The following is an 18,338-nucleotide window of genomic DNA, read 5'->3' as shown; positions in this document are numbered from 1 at the left end:
GGCACTTATGTACCATACGGTCAAGCTGCTCCCACAACAGCTCAATAGGGTTGAGACCCAGTGACTGTGCTGGCCACTCCATTATAAACAGAAAACCAGCTGACTGCTTCTTCCCTAAATAGTTCTTGCATAGTTTGGAGCTGTGTTTTGGGTCATTGTCCTGTCGTAGGAGGAAATTGGCTCCAATTAAGCACCGTCCACAGGGCATGGCGTTGATAGCCTTACTTCAAGATCCCTTTTACCCTGTACAAATCTCCCACTTTACTACCACCAAAGCACCCCCAGACCGTCACATTGCCTCCACCATGCTTGGCAGATGGCGTCAAGCACTCCTCAGCATCTTTTATTTTTTTCTGCGTCTCACGAATGTTCTTCTTTGTGATCCGAGCACCTCAAACTTACATACCACTTTATTCCAATCTTCCTCTGTCCAGTGTCTGTTCTTTTGACCATCTTAATCTTTTCATTGGCCAGTCAGATATGGCTTTTTCTTTGCAACTCTGCCTAGAAGGCCAGCATCCCGGAGTCGCCTCTTCACTGTTGACGTTGAGACTGGTGTTTTGTGGGTACTATTTAATGAAGCTGCCAGTTGAGGACTTGTGAGGCATCTGTTTCTCAAACTAGACACTCTAATGTACTTGTCCTCTTGCTCAGTTGTGCACCGGGTTCTCCCGCTACTCTTTCTATTCTGGTTAGAGCCATTTTGCTCTGTTCTGTGAAGGGAGTAGTACACAGCATTGTACAAGATCTTCATTTTCTTGGCAATTTCTCGCATGGAATAGCCCTCATTTCTCAGAACAAGAATCGACTGACGAGTTTCAGAAGAAAGTTCTTTGTTTCTGGCCATTTTGAGCCTGTAATCGAACCCAGAAATTATTTTTCATTTTTTTATTTAACCACGTAGGCTAGTTGAAAACAAGTTCTCATTTACAACTGCGACCTTGCCAAGATAAAGCAAAGCAGTTCGACACACAACATAGTTACACATGGAATAAACAAAACATAGTCAATCATACTATATACAGTGTGTGCAAGGGAGGTAAGGCAATAAATAGGCCATAGTGGCGAAATAATTACAATATAGCAATTAAACACTGGAGTGATAGATGTGCAGATAGATGAATGTGCAAGTAGAGATACTGGGGTGCAAAGGCGATAGATACAATATGGGGATGAGGTAGTTGGATGGGCTATTTACAGGTGCCGTGATATGTGAGCTGCTCTGACAGTGAGGGAGATATGGCTTCAGTGATTTTAAAAAACAAAAACCAAAAAAAAGTGTTTGTTCCAGTCATTGGCAGAAGAGAACTGGATGGAAAGGCGGCTAAAGGAGGAATTGGCTTTGGGGATGACCAGTGAGTTGAGGTAAGGCGGGGCTTTACCTAGCAAAGACTTATAGATGACCTGGAGCCAGTGGGTTTGGTGACGAATATGAATCGAGGGCCAGCCAACAAGGGCATACAGGTTGCAGTGGTGGGTAGTATATGGGGCTTTGACAAAACGGATGGCACTGTGATAGACTGCAACAAATTTGTTGAATGTCGGAGGCTATTTTGTAAATGACATCGCCGAAGTCGAGGATCAGTAGGATGGTCGATTTTACGAGGGTATGTTTGGCAGCATGAGTGAAGGATGCTTTGTTGCGAAATAGGAAGCCGATTCTAGATTTAATTTTGGATTGGAGATGCTTAATGTGAGTCTGGACCGAGACTTTAGTCTAACCAGACAGCTAGGTATTTGTAGTTGTCCACATATTCTAAGTCAGAACCGTCCAGAGTAGTGATGCTGGATGGGCGGGCAGTGATCGGTTCAAGAGCTTGCGTTTACTTTTCCTTGCATTTAAGAGCAGTTGGAGGCCACGGAAGGAGAGTTGTATGGCATTAAAGCTCGTCTGGAGGTTAGTTAACACAGTGTCCAAAGAAGGGCCAGAAGTATACAGAATGGTGTCGTCTGCATAGAGGTGGATCAGAGAATCACCAGCAGCAAAGAGTGACGACATTGATGTATACAGAGAGAGAGTCGGCCCGAGAATTGAACCCTGTGGCACCCCCATAGACTGCCAGAGGTCCGGACAACAGGCCCTCCGATTTGACACATTGAACTCTGTCTGAGAAGTAGTTGATGAGCCAGGCGAGGCAGTCATTTGAGAAACCAAGCCTGTTGAGTCTGCCGATAAGAATACGGTGATTGACAGAGTCGAAAGCCTTGGCCAGGTCGATGAAGACGGCTGCACAGTATTGTCTCTTATCGATGGCGGTTATGATATCGTTTAGGACCTTAAAGGCAGGGTAGGATAGATATAGGTCTGTAGCAGTTTGGGTCTAGAGTGTCTCCCCCTTTGAAGAGGGGGATGAACGCAGCAGCTTTCCAATCTTTGGGGATATCAGACGATACAAAAGAGGTTGAACGGGATAGGGGTTGCAACAATTTCGGCAGATAATTTTAGAAAGAGGGTCCAGATTGTCTAGCCCGGCTGATTTGTAGGGGTCCTGATTTTGCAGGTCTTTCAGAACATCAGCTATCTGGATTTGGGTGAAGGAGAAATGGGGGAGGCTTGGGTGAGTTGCTGTGGGGGGTGCAGGGCTGTTGACCGGGGTAGGGGTAGCCAGGTGGAAGCATGGCCAGCTAGGTGGAAAGCATGGCCAGTCGTAGAAAAATGCTTATTGAAATTCTACATTATAGTTTATCGGTGGTGACATTGTTTCCTAGCCTCAGTGCAGTGGGCAGCTGGGAGGAGGTGCTCCACATAATCTAAAGGTCAGTTTTATTGCTTCTTTAACCTCTATGGGCTAGGTGGGACGCAAGCGTCCCACCCGTGGTGCACTCCATCAACAGCAGGTGCATTTCAAGAGCGGCAAATTTGAATCCAAATAAATGTCAAAATTCAAATTTTTCAAACATACAACTATTTTACACCCTTTGAAAGATAAACATCTCCTTAATCTAACCACGTTTTACGATTTCAAAAAGGTTTTACGGCGAAAGCATAAATTTAGAGTATGTTAGGACAGTACATTTACAAGAGTTGTGTGTAATGTTTTGTCAATTCAAAGACAGGGTCACCAAAACCATAAAACCAGCTAAAATGATGCACTAACCTTTGACAATCTCCATCAGATGACACTCCTAGGACATTATGTTAGACAATGCATGCATTTTTAGTTCTATCAAGTTCATATTTATATCCAAAAACAGCGTTTTACTATGGCATTGATGTTGAGGAAATCGTTTCCCTCCAATAACCGGCAGTCAAGTCAGTACCACAAATTAAATAATTAAAATTAGAAAACATTGGTAAAATATTATATTGTCATTTAAAGAATTATAGATTTACATCTCTTGAAAGCAATCAACTTGCCAGATTTAAAAATAACCTTACTGGGAAATCACACTTTGCAATAATCTGAGCACTGCGCCCAGAAAAATACGCGTTGCGATACAGACTAGACGTCATGTTGGGGAGATCTAAAATCGAAAATACTATGTAAATAATCCATTACCTTTGATTCTCTTCATCAGATGTCACTTCCAGGTATCACAGGTCCATAACGAATGTAGTTTTGTTCAAAAAAAGCTCATAATTTATGTCCAAAAATCTCCGTCTTGTTAGCACATGATCTAAGCCCGCCGGACTTCACTTCATGAACGAGGGGAAAAAATATATTTCCGTTCGTTCAAACATGTCAAACGTTGTATAGCATAAATCATTAGGGCCTTTTTTAACCAGAACATGAATAATATTCAAGGTGGACGAATGCATTCTCTTTTATACCGTATTGGAACGAGGGTACCCAACATGAACTCGCGCGCCAGGTGTCTAATGGGCCATCATCGTTCCATGGCTCTTGTTCGGTCAGATCTCCCTCCAGAAGACTCAAAACACTTTGTAAAGGCTGGTGACATCTAGTGGAAGCAATAGGAAGTGCCAAAATATTCCTCAGCCCCTGTGTTTTTCAATGGCATAGGTTTAAAGGTAATACAACACATCAGGTATCCACTTCCTGTCAGAAAATGTCTCAGGGTTTTGCCTGCCAAATGAGTTCTGTTATACTCACAGACACCATTCAAACAGTTTTAGAAACTTTAGGGTGTTTTCTATCCATATATAATAAGTATATGCATATTCTAGTTACTGGGTAGGATTAGTAACCAGATTAAATCGGGTACATTTTTTTTATCCAGCCGTGCAAATACTGCCCCCTAGCCCTAACAGGTTAATCTGAACAACATAATTGCAGAAGAGTTTTCTAATGATCAATTAGTCTTTTTAAAATGATTATCTTGGATAACACAACGTGCCATTGGAACCCTGGAGTGATGGTTACTGATAATGGGCCTCTGTACGCTTATGTAGATATTCCATTAAAAATCGGCCATTTCCATCTACAATTGTCATTTACAACATTAATGTCTACACTGTATTTCAGATCAATTTGATATTTTAATTGACAAAAAATGAGATTTTCCTTAAAAACAAGGACCTTTCTAAGTGACCCCAAACTTTTGTTTGTGTGAGAGGTCAGGTGATATTGTATAGACCTCTATGGCGCCCTAGATTCCCCAGAGTTGTGCATGTGCATAAGCCCAAGATATTTTCCCCTATGAATTTTGGTTTCCAGACCAAACCTGGATACAACTATTGATGCTCACCTCCTAGCATTCAAAAGCCCTAGACAGGTTGGATACAATGATGTGCAGTTTTGCCTGACACGCCCGGGACTTGGATGCAGGACTACCTCAATAGGAAGTGTCCCATGGGTAGCGTGGAGGGGTTGTGGGTGGGGGGTGGTGCGCTGATGCATTCATCCTGGCTGACACCAGAGACGCCCTGGCGGACCCGCTGTCCCCAGACTCTTGTTACCCACACAGAGTCCTCCGCAGCGGGCCAGGGAACTCCAGTTGGGACTCGATCTGCTCTCCAAATATTGATTCATGCATTTGTGCTGAAACTGTCACTGAGCGGAGCTCCCTCTGGGAGGGACCAGGGTCCTCTCAGCGCCTTTTGCCTCCTACATGTGATCCCAAGGACTGTCTTTTTTAATATCTGTTTGAAGGGCAATTGTTATAAAATGTGTATCCAACAGAAACCGAGAATGTTAGGGTGTGTTGATGTCTGCATGTGGTGTTGGACAAATTATCTTGGGCATCTGAGGTTAGTGGTTCGCAGCAATTGACTACATTACAAATCACTGTGGTGACTATTCAAACCCAAATGGTATGGTATTTATATGGGTACGTTCCATGGGCACCCCAGATGCCAAGGAGGGCTGAATCCAGCGGGAGGTGGCACTTCAACGTCTCTTGGTTCTTGTCTCCAGTACACTGGTATCACGTGTTGTGTGTGTGTGTGAACATGTAACTTGATCCTGCAGCAGACTCCACTGTTGTGGCTGAGAAGCAGCGAGACCACAGGGTTTCTATTTTAGCTCAGAGAAAGTCAGACTTCATTAAAGGCTGGAGCTATTTATATCGCTGACAAATAAAGTTGTGAATCCTGAAGGGGCCCATGATCACTGCTTTGAGCCCAGGGGGATTAGCGAGGGGGATGGTGCCCTCTTTTGAGCAGATAGGCAGCTGAAGGACTTTCTCTGGATCAGGCCACAATACACACCCATTAATATCAAGAAGCCTTTACTGGCTGTCTTGGCTATGCCCAAGATAATTTGTTTTTAAAGTTGAGGTCTATGATTTATGAATAGAATGTTTCTGTACAAATGTTTTCCTTGGCAGCTTCCAAGGCTCCCTTAAGAGAGTGTGACACTAGATTTTTAAAGAAAAGGATGCGCTTCAAAACAAAAACTCATGTTTCAGGGATTTTCTTTGTAAAATGTGCCACTGCTAATACACAGCTGCAGCTTCTCAAAGGGATCATATTATTACTAAATAATCAGGTGCGTCACTATAAAATGCTGGTCTGTTTTATTTTTTTATTTGGGTATGAGGAGCTCTATTCCAACTGGGATATATTCAAACCGAGCCAATCCCTCCCCTACCGCTAAAAAGCGGTATGAAATGAATTCCGCACCACACATAGAAGTTTACCCAGAAAACAACATTCCTCTCATGCAAGCGTTTGACGTCAATGCCGGAACATTTATAGAACATGTAAACAGTGGCAGACTCTCAGGTCAGTGCTTAGCGATGACATTTCATCGTCTCAATGTTTATGCTTTCCATAATTTTTCCCCCCCCTCTTTTCAAAAGGAAGGCTATCCCATGTGAGTAACAAATCAACCCTTCAGGGATTGTATCCACCACCTTGTGCACCAGAGTGTGTTTGTGTAGGCTGCTTCATTTGAACGGGACAGTGTTTGGAGTGTGCCTTATGTCCAGGGATCAACATTCTTTATGGTTCAGGTAAAACAGAGACAACAGGGAGCTGTTTGCTGTAGGAAAACTCGAAGAATGCTCCCAGAATTTTCCTTTCAAATTTTTTAGTTCGGGTGAAGGCCTGAATTTCAGCTAGCCATGTCCCCATCGCATGACTCGATCCGGGCAGAAGCAATCTGTAACCTGCTCCAGGCCCATTATGTTCTAACATCCATGCATTACTACATGGCGATCAACAGTTGCATACAAAAGGGAGAATCAAAGGAACAGGCAAGCTACTGGGTAAATGTTAGCTTACATGCAAGCCAAGTGTCTTTTTTTGGGCTTCCTCAGAAGAAACTACTAGTTTCTTGTTTTCCCAGAGCAAGGAGCTACCCCTGCAGAAGGCCTGCCAAGGCTTTGGGGGTTCCTGAGGCACATAAATCACACAGGCTATTTACAACCTCTCCTATTAGCATCAGGATGAGGCTCCGACCGCTATAAGACTGTTCCAAAGGACGTAAATATAGGCTATCACCCTGCCTGTGCTCTCTTTCTCCCTCATCTTTCCCACTTTTTTTAATCTGGGCGCCATTTTTGTCCAAACTGAACAGATCAGGCCGGCTTCTGTTTCTCCCCTCTCTCTCTTCGCCGTGTGTGGCTAACAAGGAGAGGATGCAGAGCAGATTTGACAGGGCAGCCTACCTCATGTTGCTATGTGCTATTTCTGGAAAGCAATATTCATGCTTTTTTTTTCTCCCCTGCGTCTTGCTTATTCTCTCCCTCTCTCTCTTTCTCTCTCTTTCTCTCTCTCTTTCTCTCTCGTCTTTCCAAAGTGTAGTTGGTGTAGCGTTGCTAAAGAAAATAACCATGACGTAAGCTGCACCCTCTGCAGAACAGACTTAAAAAAAGAGGGAGGAAAGAAAGCTTGTAACAACTCGAATAATAAATGGCTGCACTTCAGACTACATCCCTAGCTGAGTGGAAGGATCAATCAGTCGTCATGAGGAGGTGACACATACGCTTGACTATTGACACAGCCATGTGTTTGACTCATGGACAGAAAGGACACAACAGTGATAAATATCGTGCTTAGCTATACTTATCCTAATAAAACTACAGGACCTGTACTTTTTTTCAGAATTTTGGAGTGTGTGCAAAGGTTGACCGTTTTGTCAAACAAGCAGATATTATTTTATTCCAGCACACTGTGGGCCTAGCCATTGTCACCCCCGTTTTTTTAGTTTTTATGGTGCGATAAGCTTCGCCCATATTTCAGTGCTGTCTGAGAACCTAATGAATGGACAGTTTGCAGTCTGAAGGGTGAGCGTGGTGTGATTTTCTTTTCTTTATTAATAAAAAAAAAAATATATATATATATTTATATTTATTTATATATATATATATATATATATATATATTTATTTATTAATTAATGGGTGTCCTTCAGGTCCATCCCAGGGCCTCCCACCTCGCTGGCCACCTTGAGTCCTGTCTGATAGAATAAAAACCAGTGTACCGGCATGCAATGAGCTCTACATTCGGTGACGTTGGTGGTGATGGTTCTGCACCTCAGTTTCTGGATTAAAGAGTGAGTCTTGAGACAGCCACTGACTAGAATGAGGGCGGCCAAGGAGAGTTCCTCAGTCCTCTCCCCGACATGCTCTCCGTTCACCCATGATTCTCCCTCAATGTAGCGTACCTTCAGTCGTATCATCTGTACCTCCTTTACCTTGGAAGCATGGGGAGATAAAGGGACAGGGGCTAATCATAGCTGAAGGGGTGAGGTTTAATATCTTGGACAGCTGGTCATTGCAGCACTAGCTTAATGAGACCACAAAGGCAAGATCCCCCACAAGCTTATAACTCTGGTCCTGGCTGGCCTGTAAAATCCATTCTGTGATTAGACAGGGGACTAAGTTTCTGATGTTTATGTTTAATCACCATAAAATCCCCAGTCCACACACCTTGGAAACCAATAAACTGTTGTAATATCTGTAGGGATGTAACGATCGGTCCCAATTCAAATGTTTTAGGATACGACTGCATCGGTTTGTGGACCCCAAACCAAATGTAGCATGCATCGGTCAGAATTTTTTCCAACGTTAGAAATAGCTGATTTTAAATCTGCTTGAAAATCTATAGCAAGACTTGAAATGGTTGTTTCTCACCCATTTTGAATTCAGGTTTTAACAATTTTTGTTGTTGTTGTAATATGTCAAGGGGTATGAATACTTTCTGAAAGCACTATCCAGTATCTCTGTTGGACCCACGACCACCGGTCGTTGCACATCAACCTACCGTTACTGGTGCAGACTAGGGGATTGACGAACTCCACATACTAGCTAGGTCTATTCCACATACTAGCTAGGTTCCTTCGGCAGGGCATGCAAACCATAGATATTTGGCTGTGGAGGCATGATCTAGTCGTATAGGACACGTGATCCTTTGAACGTGTTGGGGGTGATGAAACAATGGAGCCACATTCAATGAAGGGAAGAGGGTGGTGGGCGTTTTGCATGTGGCGCTTGGCAAAAGTGGGCATGATCTGTTGACAATTGTAATCCAAACCCAACCTTCATTTACTCGTTGTGACACAGAGGTTCCAAACTCCATTTTAGACGACTGATTTTTTTTTATGACCAAAATGATCCTATTTACACTTTGTAGTCAATTTTCACACTATAATACATGTTTCTTACTCTGTTTTCAAAGGGATTAGTTGATTTTTAGGGGCAGTCGCTCTTTGTGTTTTCCACAGATATAGCTAGATCAAAGCCTGTACTCTGAAAGGGAACGCCATATTCCCTTTGTAGCTGCCTCTGCAACATCCGCATCCAAGACGAAGATGGCAGGGATGAGCTGGAAGCTACAGCGAGCAGCAATCAAAAATATGGAAAAACCCAAAATAGAAGCGTGCGCTTTTAAAAGCGCAGTGTGCTACCCCTTCTCCCCCCCCCCCCCCAAGTGCATTATTAATCCAGGGTTATTTATAACCGAAATTTTTCGCAGGCAGACTTTGTTCTGTCGCTGCTTGTGTCTAATCTCTGCTGGAAGGGAAAGGGAAGAGCGAGAGATGAGGGTCGGGGGCGCTCTGAAAATGGAGGAGAAGAAGGAACGGATTGCAGGTGTAGGGAGAGTGCCGTTGGCTCCAGCTGTAGATAGAAGCAGATCTAGGCTATACTATGGTGCAGCCATTTTGATGGCTGAGAGAGTAAACAAAGGGGTTCCTCGGAGAAGTAAATGTACAGTATCAATTGAAAATGTACGTACTTATTTCATGACAAGCCTCAACTTGAAACTAATTGAAGAGTTTACAAGAAGACCAAAAGACACTTCTTACTTACTGACATGTTTATTGGGGCTCCCGAGTGGCACAGCGGTCTAAGGCACTGCTTCCCAGTGCTAGAGGCGTCACTACAGACCCTGGTTCGATTCCAGGCTGTATCACAATCGGCCGTGATTGGGCGGTGCACAATTGGCCCAGCATTGTTAGGGTTTGGCCGGGGTAGGTCGTCATTGTAAATAAGAATTGGGTCTTAACTGACTTGCCTAGTTAAATAAAATTGCCAATGTCAACCACAGCAGGGGTTCCCACTAGATCCCCTGGAGTCTAAAATACTCGTGCATCCACTTAGCAGCAGCGTGCTCGTCTATTGGCTGAATATAATGGCTTGCATAATTCATGACGGCAACAAAATGATCTCATTGATACTTTTCTTTGGTCCATCCAATCAACGACCAGCCTGTCAATCGGGATGGGGGCACCCTGGATGTCAAACTCGTTCCACCCTTATTGGACTCCTACTATGCTCTCCTGGCTTGTAGCTCTCCTCTCCTCCATCCTTGTCTGGCTAGGGCCTAATTAATGTGATCATTTGATTAGAAAAAGATTTCCTCTGGCCCTCTCTCCAGAAGACTCACATCCTCCATGTTATTGGAGGAAGAAGGGGCAAAGGAGGCATAATCCATGCCTTTGTGTGACAGCGTCTCGTATAACTACCGGCTTTGGGTGGAGGTTTAAAATGGAAGAGCGGGAGTGGTTGGCATAATTAGGCGACACAAAGCTCGCAATGGTGTGTAAGCCAGAATACTCCCTTGGGAGATGGATCTTTCTGTCTTAATTTGGAGAACTTTGGTTGTCGTACATAAAGGCTGTGGCAAACCAGCACAGCCATTTACTGTTCTTCCTTTCCCCAATGATGGCACACAAAATAAAGCATTTAAATAGACCATTTTTATTCAGTCAATTGCACTGCATGGCCTCTCATCAGTTGTAAGAGTGTTGAGCATAGTTTCAATATTAGGTCTACTCGTGTTGCCTGTTGGCAAAGGCGGGGACACTGAGTGAATACAGTATGTTTTGATTTTATCATACAGGGCTGTAGCCAAGTTAAAACATTGAGCTAACCCTGAATCCTGCATACACTCTTTCTCCATCTCCCTCTGTGTGTGTGTGTGTGTGTGTGTGTGTGTGTGTGTGTGTGCAGACAGCCATCATCATGGGGGGAGTGCTATTTTTAGACTCATTTACAGGCGATTACAGTAATCCATGGAGTAAAATATAATCTGAGTAAATTTGAGTGCTGTGTTTCCTGGCCCTCCCCCAGGGTATCTACCCTTTGATTGATTAGGCCTAGTAGGCTTCCTTATCCAGAAATCTCCCTCCCACCTCTTCCTCTGTTTCTGCCTTGAAACCCCACACAATGCAATACCTTTGTTTATTTTTAACGAGGTACCCCCCCCCCCTTGCCTTTATTTTCACCTTGTCAGGTTGCGAACATTTTTATTTATTTTTTTGTACACTTTCAATTCTGAGGTAGCTGTTTCTCCAAGAGCATTCTCCTTGATTTTTAAAAAATTACTGTTTTAAGGACTCGCATGGCAAAGAATAGAGCTTAGTTACAACAAACTTAGAAATTACAATACATCTCTGGTTATATCATAGAATTCTTAGAGGAAAATTGTGATTAAAAAAATAAATAAATTGAGAATAAGGTGAGCACAAGCATAACTTAAACAATTCCTGGTGGATACTGTTGCAGGATAGTGGGTAGCTTAGTGGTTTGAGCGTCGGACTTGTAACCGAAAGGTCGAATCCTCGAGCTGACAAGGTAAAAATCTGTTGTTCTGCCCCTGAACAAGGCAGTTAACCCACTGTTCCTAGGCCGTCATTCAAAATAAGAATTTCTTCTGAACTGACTTGCCTAGTTAAATAAAGGTAAAAAAACTAATATGCGAAATATTAGTTTTTGTCGTATTATTTATAAATGGATTGCTTAATCACAGATCATGTTCTTAGTGTGTGTGTGTGTGATGCATTTTCATTGGTGACGTCTGCAGACAGTCAAATTGCATCCATTTCAGTGTGTCTTGTCACGGCTGTTTTAATTGGATATGGCCACAAATCTAGTTCTTGGGGACCTGGAAATGCCTTTGGCTTTGTCTCCATGTCACTCAGCCTCTCAGCCACCTCCTGGCTGGCCCAAGTCCTCACTAATCACAGGGCCACCAACAGCTTCACCCAGATGACTGGGCTGTTCCTCCTCTCCTCTCTGCCCTCGCCTCCTCCCTCCCACCCTCTTTTGCTGTCAACGCAAAAACAGGGCCAAGAATTTACAAGCAACTTTTTTTGCCTCATTTAAAAAAAGATCCATATTATTTTTATTTTTCTTGGCTGTCTTCAAACTGTGACATTTTAACGTCCCATTTCTGACCAAAAATAGTCTGTTGGTTCCTCTTATCTTTTTCTTCCCTCCTTTTTATTTATTTATTTTTTTTTGCTTTTTTGTTTTGTCTGGTTTGTTTCTTTTGAAGTAGACTTCTGAACCAAAGTTGAACCCAGAAGTTTAGCAACCGTCTGTCTAGGACAAGGTGGTGGAGTTCTTGGATGAGAAATTAACGCCTCAAGCATGTTATCACCTCGATAATCAATTGGGCTAGGAAGAAATGTTTTATTCATCTATAGTTAACCATGCAGCACCTCATAGAAAGTGTTGCTGTATTTCTTTGCTGCAGAGTTAAAGCCACACCTGTTTGGCACATAGCTGATTTGCTATGGGACTGCTGGTAGTTCCTTCCGCCTCAGATGCTACTCCCCTGTGAGTTCTCCTGGCGGCTGTTCCCTCGTTTTGATACTTTTTGATGATCGGCCCAAATTATCTTTCCTCAGACTCCCTCTGCTCACTGTCTCGAAACAGAGTGGAGCAGGCAACACCAAATGATTCCTTTGAATGCATAGCCAGACAGTGTCTTTAAAGTATTTTGTGTGCCTACAAATTCATTGAGGGTTTGAACACGGCAAAGGAGCCCAATACCTCTGTGCACATTGCACCACTCTGACAACAACCAATCATGTCACACCAATGTTGGTGTAATTGAGCACCATTGATGGCTTTTACAAGTCATTATTGACATACAGATTTACAGAAATCTGAAATCTGTATCTCGAATGGAAGGCCTCGTGACTATAATTTGGAATACCTGGTACATCGCAATAGGCACTCTCCCTTTGGCTCATTCATTCAATGCCTTCTCCCCTATATTCTCTCTGACTGAGGTGTTTTTGGGTGATCGACGTTAAGCTCATTTGGTTGGCTGGCATCCAACAACCAAAGTTTTCCTGGCGACTTAAGAAAGGGACGCAATGATGTCAAATGGCTGACACACACACACACACACACACACAATTGTCTGGAAGGTTAAATTTAGAAGCCGACTGATAAAGGATAGTAATCTTATTTGGAGTAAGCCGAAAGCTTCCGCCAGACCTCCAACAGAGCTATTGGATCATTACCCTGTTGGTTAACTCTGCAAGCTCTAAGGTGAAAATCCTTCCTAATGCTGTGACATACAATGTGAATGCACACTGAGTATACCAAACATTAGGAACACTTTCCAAATATTAAGTTGCAAGTACAGCCTTCCCTGTAGCTCAGTTGGTAGAGCATGGTGTTTGCAACGCCAGGTTGTGGGTTCGATTCCTACGGGGGGGAAGGGGAAAAAAAATGTATGAAATGAAAATGAAATGTATGCATTCACTACTGTAAGTCGCTCTGGATAAGAGCGTCTGCTAAATGACTAAAATGTAAATGTAACATTTCTTTATTCTCTGGTCTACCTCGGAGGCCTAATCCCAAAGTCCTCCAACCCCTAAGCGTCTGTGGCCTAAAGAACTAGAGGCAAGCTGCTATTGTGATTAACAACTGTTATGCCACTTTACCGTGATCGATATCCATTTTCCCTGTATTAGCATTTTTGCAATCTGAATGGGTAGTTGCTGACTTGGGAGTCTTAATTGCTTGCAGAACAAAAACACAGATTTAAGTATTTTGTTTCGCACCCGAAATCATTCGTTTTTGTATTTTGACAAAGGGCTCCCTCTGAAGCACAGTTATACCTACTCATTTTTCATCCAGTCTGGCATAGCTAGCTAACCTGGGAGGGAGAGCAAGAGGAAAGGAAGTGGAGGTGGTGATAGAGGGGGAAAAGTGAGAAGAGGAGGAATGAAGGACAATGGGGAAGGGTTCAGTTCCAGGGCAGGCTTACTTGCATTGATACAGAAAAAATTGGCTGAAATTTTGGATTAACTCTTATCTTGTTGCACCAAGTTTTTCAACCTAGTTTTAAACTAATCATCGTTACATTTAATCCTTCTTCTAAACTAAGTTTTAATTTGGACTTTAAAACAAGATCTAATGTAATATTGTTGTGCCATTGTTTTAAAATAAATGTTAAACTTAGTTTAAGGATTAAATCACAACTACCACAGGATGAGGTTAAGTTAATCAAATGTCAGTATGTGCTTTATTTTCAGTGTGATACATTTTTTTAATCATGTTTGTATAACTCAACTAGCAGGCTCGCTCTTTGACTGTGGCAGGTAGCCTAGCGGTTATGAGCATTGGGCCAGTAGCCGAGTCGACTAGATGAAAAATCTGTCTGTGCCCTTGAGCAAGGCACTTAACACAAATTGCTTCTAAGTCGCTCTGGATAAGAACGTCAGCTAAATGACTAAAGTGTCAAATGTAAATGTAAAATATGTAGTTAATCATCAGCCCGACGTGTGAACTCACTTTGCTTGCTAGCTAACAAACTAACAATGACCAGTGCTGGTTTGTTTCTGTAGAAATAGAATTTGAACATATTGCTATGGTAAATCCATTATGACACGTTTCACTAGACATAGGGTACGTTTGTAAATTCACTCTGGCTATCTGGTATTTTATTAGGATCTCCATTAGCTGTTGCAAAAGCAGCAGCTAGTCTTCCTGGGGTCCACACAAAACATGAAACAGAATGACATCATACAGAACATCATTAGACAAGGACAGAACTACATACATTTTTAAAAAGGCACACGTAGCCTACATATCAATGCATACACACAAACTATCTATGTCAAATAGGGGAGAGGCATTGCTTTCTGTTTTTAAAAAAAACAGGTTTGCTGTTTATTTGAGCAATGTGAGATAAGGAAGTTAAGGAATAAGGACATTCCATGCAATAAGGGCTCTATATAATACTGTACGTTTTCTTGAATTTGTTCTGGATTTGGGGATTATGAAAAGACCCCTGGTGGCATGTCTGGTGGGATAAGTGTGTGTCAGAGCTGTGTGTAAGTTGGCTGTGCAAACAATTTGGGATTTTCAAAACATTGTTTCTTATGAAAAGAAGTGATGCAGTCAGTCTCTCCTCAACTCTTGGCCAAGAGAGACTGGCATGCATAGTATTTATATCAGCCCCCTGATTACAATTAGGAGCAAAACGTGCCGCTCTGTTCTGGGCCAGCTGCAGCTTAACTAGGTCTTTCCTTGCAGCACTGGACCACACGACTGGACAATAATCAAGATTAGACAAAACTAGAGCCTGCAGAACTTGCTTTTTGGAGTGTGGCGTCAAAAAAGCAGAGCATCTCTTTATTACAGCTAGACCTCTCCCCATCTTTGCAACCATTGAATCTATATGTTTTGACCATGACAGCTTACAATCTAAGGTAACGCCAAGTAATTTAGTCTCCTCAACTTGTTCAACAGCCACACCATTCATTACCAGATTCAGCTGAGGTCCAGCACATAAGGAATGATTTGTACCAAATACATTGCTCTTAGTTTTAATGTCCAGGACCAGTTTATTACTGGCTACCCATTCCAAAACACACTGCAACTCTTTAAGGGTTTCAGTGACTTCATTAGCTGTGTTTGCTGATGCGTGTATGGTTGCATCTTAATCAGTATACATGGACACATGCTTTGTTTAATGCCAGTGGCAAGTAATTGGTAAAAATATTAAAGAGTAGAGGGCCTAGAGATCTGCCCTGCGGTAGCAGAGCACTCTCATCTGAGTGTGCCAGAGCGCAGAATAACTGATGAATTGACACTCTCAACACTCGTTGAATATAGCCGGTGTCAGTAAACATGGGCAAAAAGCATAATTAAATTGTTGCCAGCAGCACAGTCACCAATGCTCTGGATAACATGAAAACAGCCTAACCAGCTCTGCTAGGGTGAGTAAAATGGTCAGTGAGGTGTTCTCTCATTTGTGTCGAAGTAGCAAGCAAGCTAGCCAGTTAGCTTGAGTGCCGTTGTGTGGTCAGAACGCTCGGATCAACCCTACTCCTCGGCCAGAGCGAAACACTCTGAATTTATGATTGCCCGGAGCGTGCTCTGGCACTACAGATTGAATTTATAAATGCACCCATAGTTTAGTGTTTTACTAATCTAGTCTTTAAAAAAATAAATGGTGCAAAACATCTGCTTAATTATATAAACCTAGTTTCAAACTCTAGATTAGGTCTAATCTAAGATTAATTTAAACCATGAGTGAGCTATGTGTTTGGAACCTCGAATCACAATAAAATCAGTGTCGAAATTGCTATATGCGCGTGTGTGTGTGTGTGTGTGTGAGAATCACAATACATATCGGCACCTAAGTGTCGTGATATCGTAAGGTCCCTGGCAATTCCCAGCCTTATCTGACCCTAGATTACTTTTTATTACTTTTTTAAAATAAATATCTTTAACAACATGCAACTTTGATGAAAAAGAACTGGTTTAGTTCTCCAGGCTTGAAGGTCCACTCATAGATACCGTTGCATTCAGCAGTGTTTGTGCTTTTCAGCTAGTGCTAGCTGCTCCCTCAGTCTCCCATGTATTTATTTTCCACAGGAGTTAGCCTACCGCTTCTCTCTCATTATCTGCTCACTGAGTGATTTTAACCATCTGTGACACGGAATCGGTGCCTTCTCATTAGGTCCTAGCCTACAGCTGGGATCCAATACTCTACATCCACCAATGCACGGGCGGCAGTCAACCTCTTTACCCTTGACCATTGCAGACTGAGTGCTTCTCTGCTTGCCCACTAATCTCTTCCATTGTTTTTTTTCTGCAGTTGTTTGAGATGTTAAACCTTACAGCGTCTTGTCCTACTCAGTTCTGACCCTGCACCAATGTCAAGCCTTGTGGCCATTGAAATGAGGGTTAATGAAAGGTGAAACAAATTGATGATTGAAACTGTCAGGTGCATTGGAAGCCAACTTGGGGCGCACACTTCCAATCCCTGATTTCTCTGTCGACTTAAGGAAAGGTCTAAAACAGTAGCGTGGTCCTTGCCAGGTGGCTGTGCTTGCTTGTCTGTTTGGCAGCAGCGCTTGCCAGTGGCTTTGCGACTTTGGGATGCTGTGCATCGTTGCCAGCTCTGTGCTTAATGTATCAGAGACAAAGTTCCCGGAGTGTCGTAGAGTGCCCTGGCTCTGCCCTCGTCCTGGCTCTGCCCTCGTCCTGGCTCTGCCCTCGTCCTGGCTCTGCCCTCGTCCTGGCTCTGCCCTCGTCCTGGCTCTGCCCTCGTCCTGGCTCTGCCCTCGTCCTGGCTCTGCCCTCGTCCTGGCTCTGCCCTCGTCCTGGCTCTGCCCTCGTCCTGGCTCTGCCCTCGTCCTGGTCTTGGCTCTGTCCTGGTCTTGGCTCTGTCCTGGTCTTGGCTCTGTCCTCGTCCTGGTCTTGGCTCTGTCCTGGTCTTGGCTCTGCCCTGGTCCTGGTCTTGGCTCTGCCCTCGTCCTCGTCTTGGCTCTGCCCTGGTCTTGGCTCTGCCCTCGTCCTCGTCTTGGCTCTGCCCTCGTCCCCGTCTTGGCTCTGCCCTCGTCCCCGTCTTGGCTCTACCCTGGCTTCTGCCCTCGTCCCGGCCTTGGGTCTGCCTTCATCCCGGCCCTGCCTAATGTGGTCCTCCCAGGTTATGTAACGGTGTGCCCTCTTTGTATCGATAGTCGCCCTGGCTATTTTTAGCAAGGTCCGCTCCCATCCCTACCGTTCAATACTATCTCCTATTGAGCAAAGTACATACACCGACACACTAGTATAGAGTTTCCTACCGTGATAGACGGATGGATTCCCTGTAATCCATGGCGATAACATGCGCCATACAAAATGAATAGCTAGTAAACCATGAATGGTGTTATTCTTCTTCATCAGCTGATGAAGTGATGTGACTCTGTGCGTAACACTTTAACAGTCGGACGGAAATACTCCAAGACGCTCCTTCAGTCATTGAAGTATGTACTGTATAAATGTACATACTGTGATTAATTATTCAGGGACCACATAAGCACTCACACACTTCTGTGGAATCATACTTTTAAAAATAGTACACTTAAACACTCTCCTAAGTGTTCTAAATACAACATGCACCCTTCATACTTTTGCCAGCAGGCCCCAAACTTTATTCCTCCTGATGTGTGTACTGTACGACAGTAGTGTGTCCAACTCCACTGAACTCTGTCATCATGGTGGAGTTATGCAACTGCTCCAGAGAGAGCTAGCATGCCAAACATTATTGAACTCATGGTCTGATTTCTGAAAGCAGTAATACACTGAAAGATGGACCGGGTCAGTTGCCAGGGTCACTCTATTAGATGGGACAGAAACTGGTTGTCACTGCAATGAATCTCTATAACCTACTCGGTGTGCCCTTGTTGACTTCACTCAGATACAGTAGATCTGTGCCAAGCCTCATGGCTAAAAGACATATATGTATTATGT

General features: G+C 43.4%; 1 protein-coding gene across 6 annotated transcripts in view; it reads left to right on the top strand.

Annotated features, from left to right (window-relative positions):
• Positions 1 to 18,338, top strand: part of LOC106607176 (histone deacetylase 5) — an 83,583-nt gene that overhangs the window by 38,593 nt on the left and 26,652 nt on the right. The window lies entirely within an intron of this gene.

This window comes from Salmo salar, chromosome 06, assembly GCF_965601325.2.
Source record: "Salmo salar chromosome 06, fSalSal1, whole genome shotgun sequence".
NCBI classification, from domain to species: Eukaryota; Metazoa; Chordata; class Actinopteri; order Salmoniformes; family Salmonidae; genus Salmo; species Salmo salar.
Note: the sequence above shows the minus strand (reverse complement) of the source record. Positions and strands in the feature narration are given on the sequence as shown.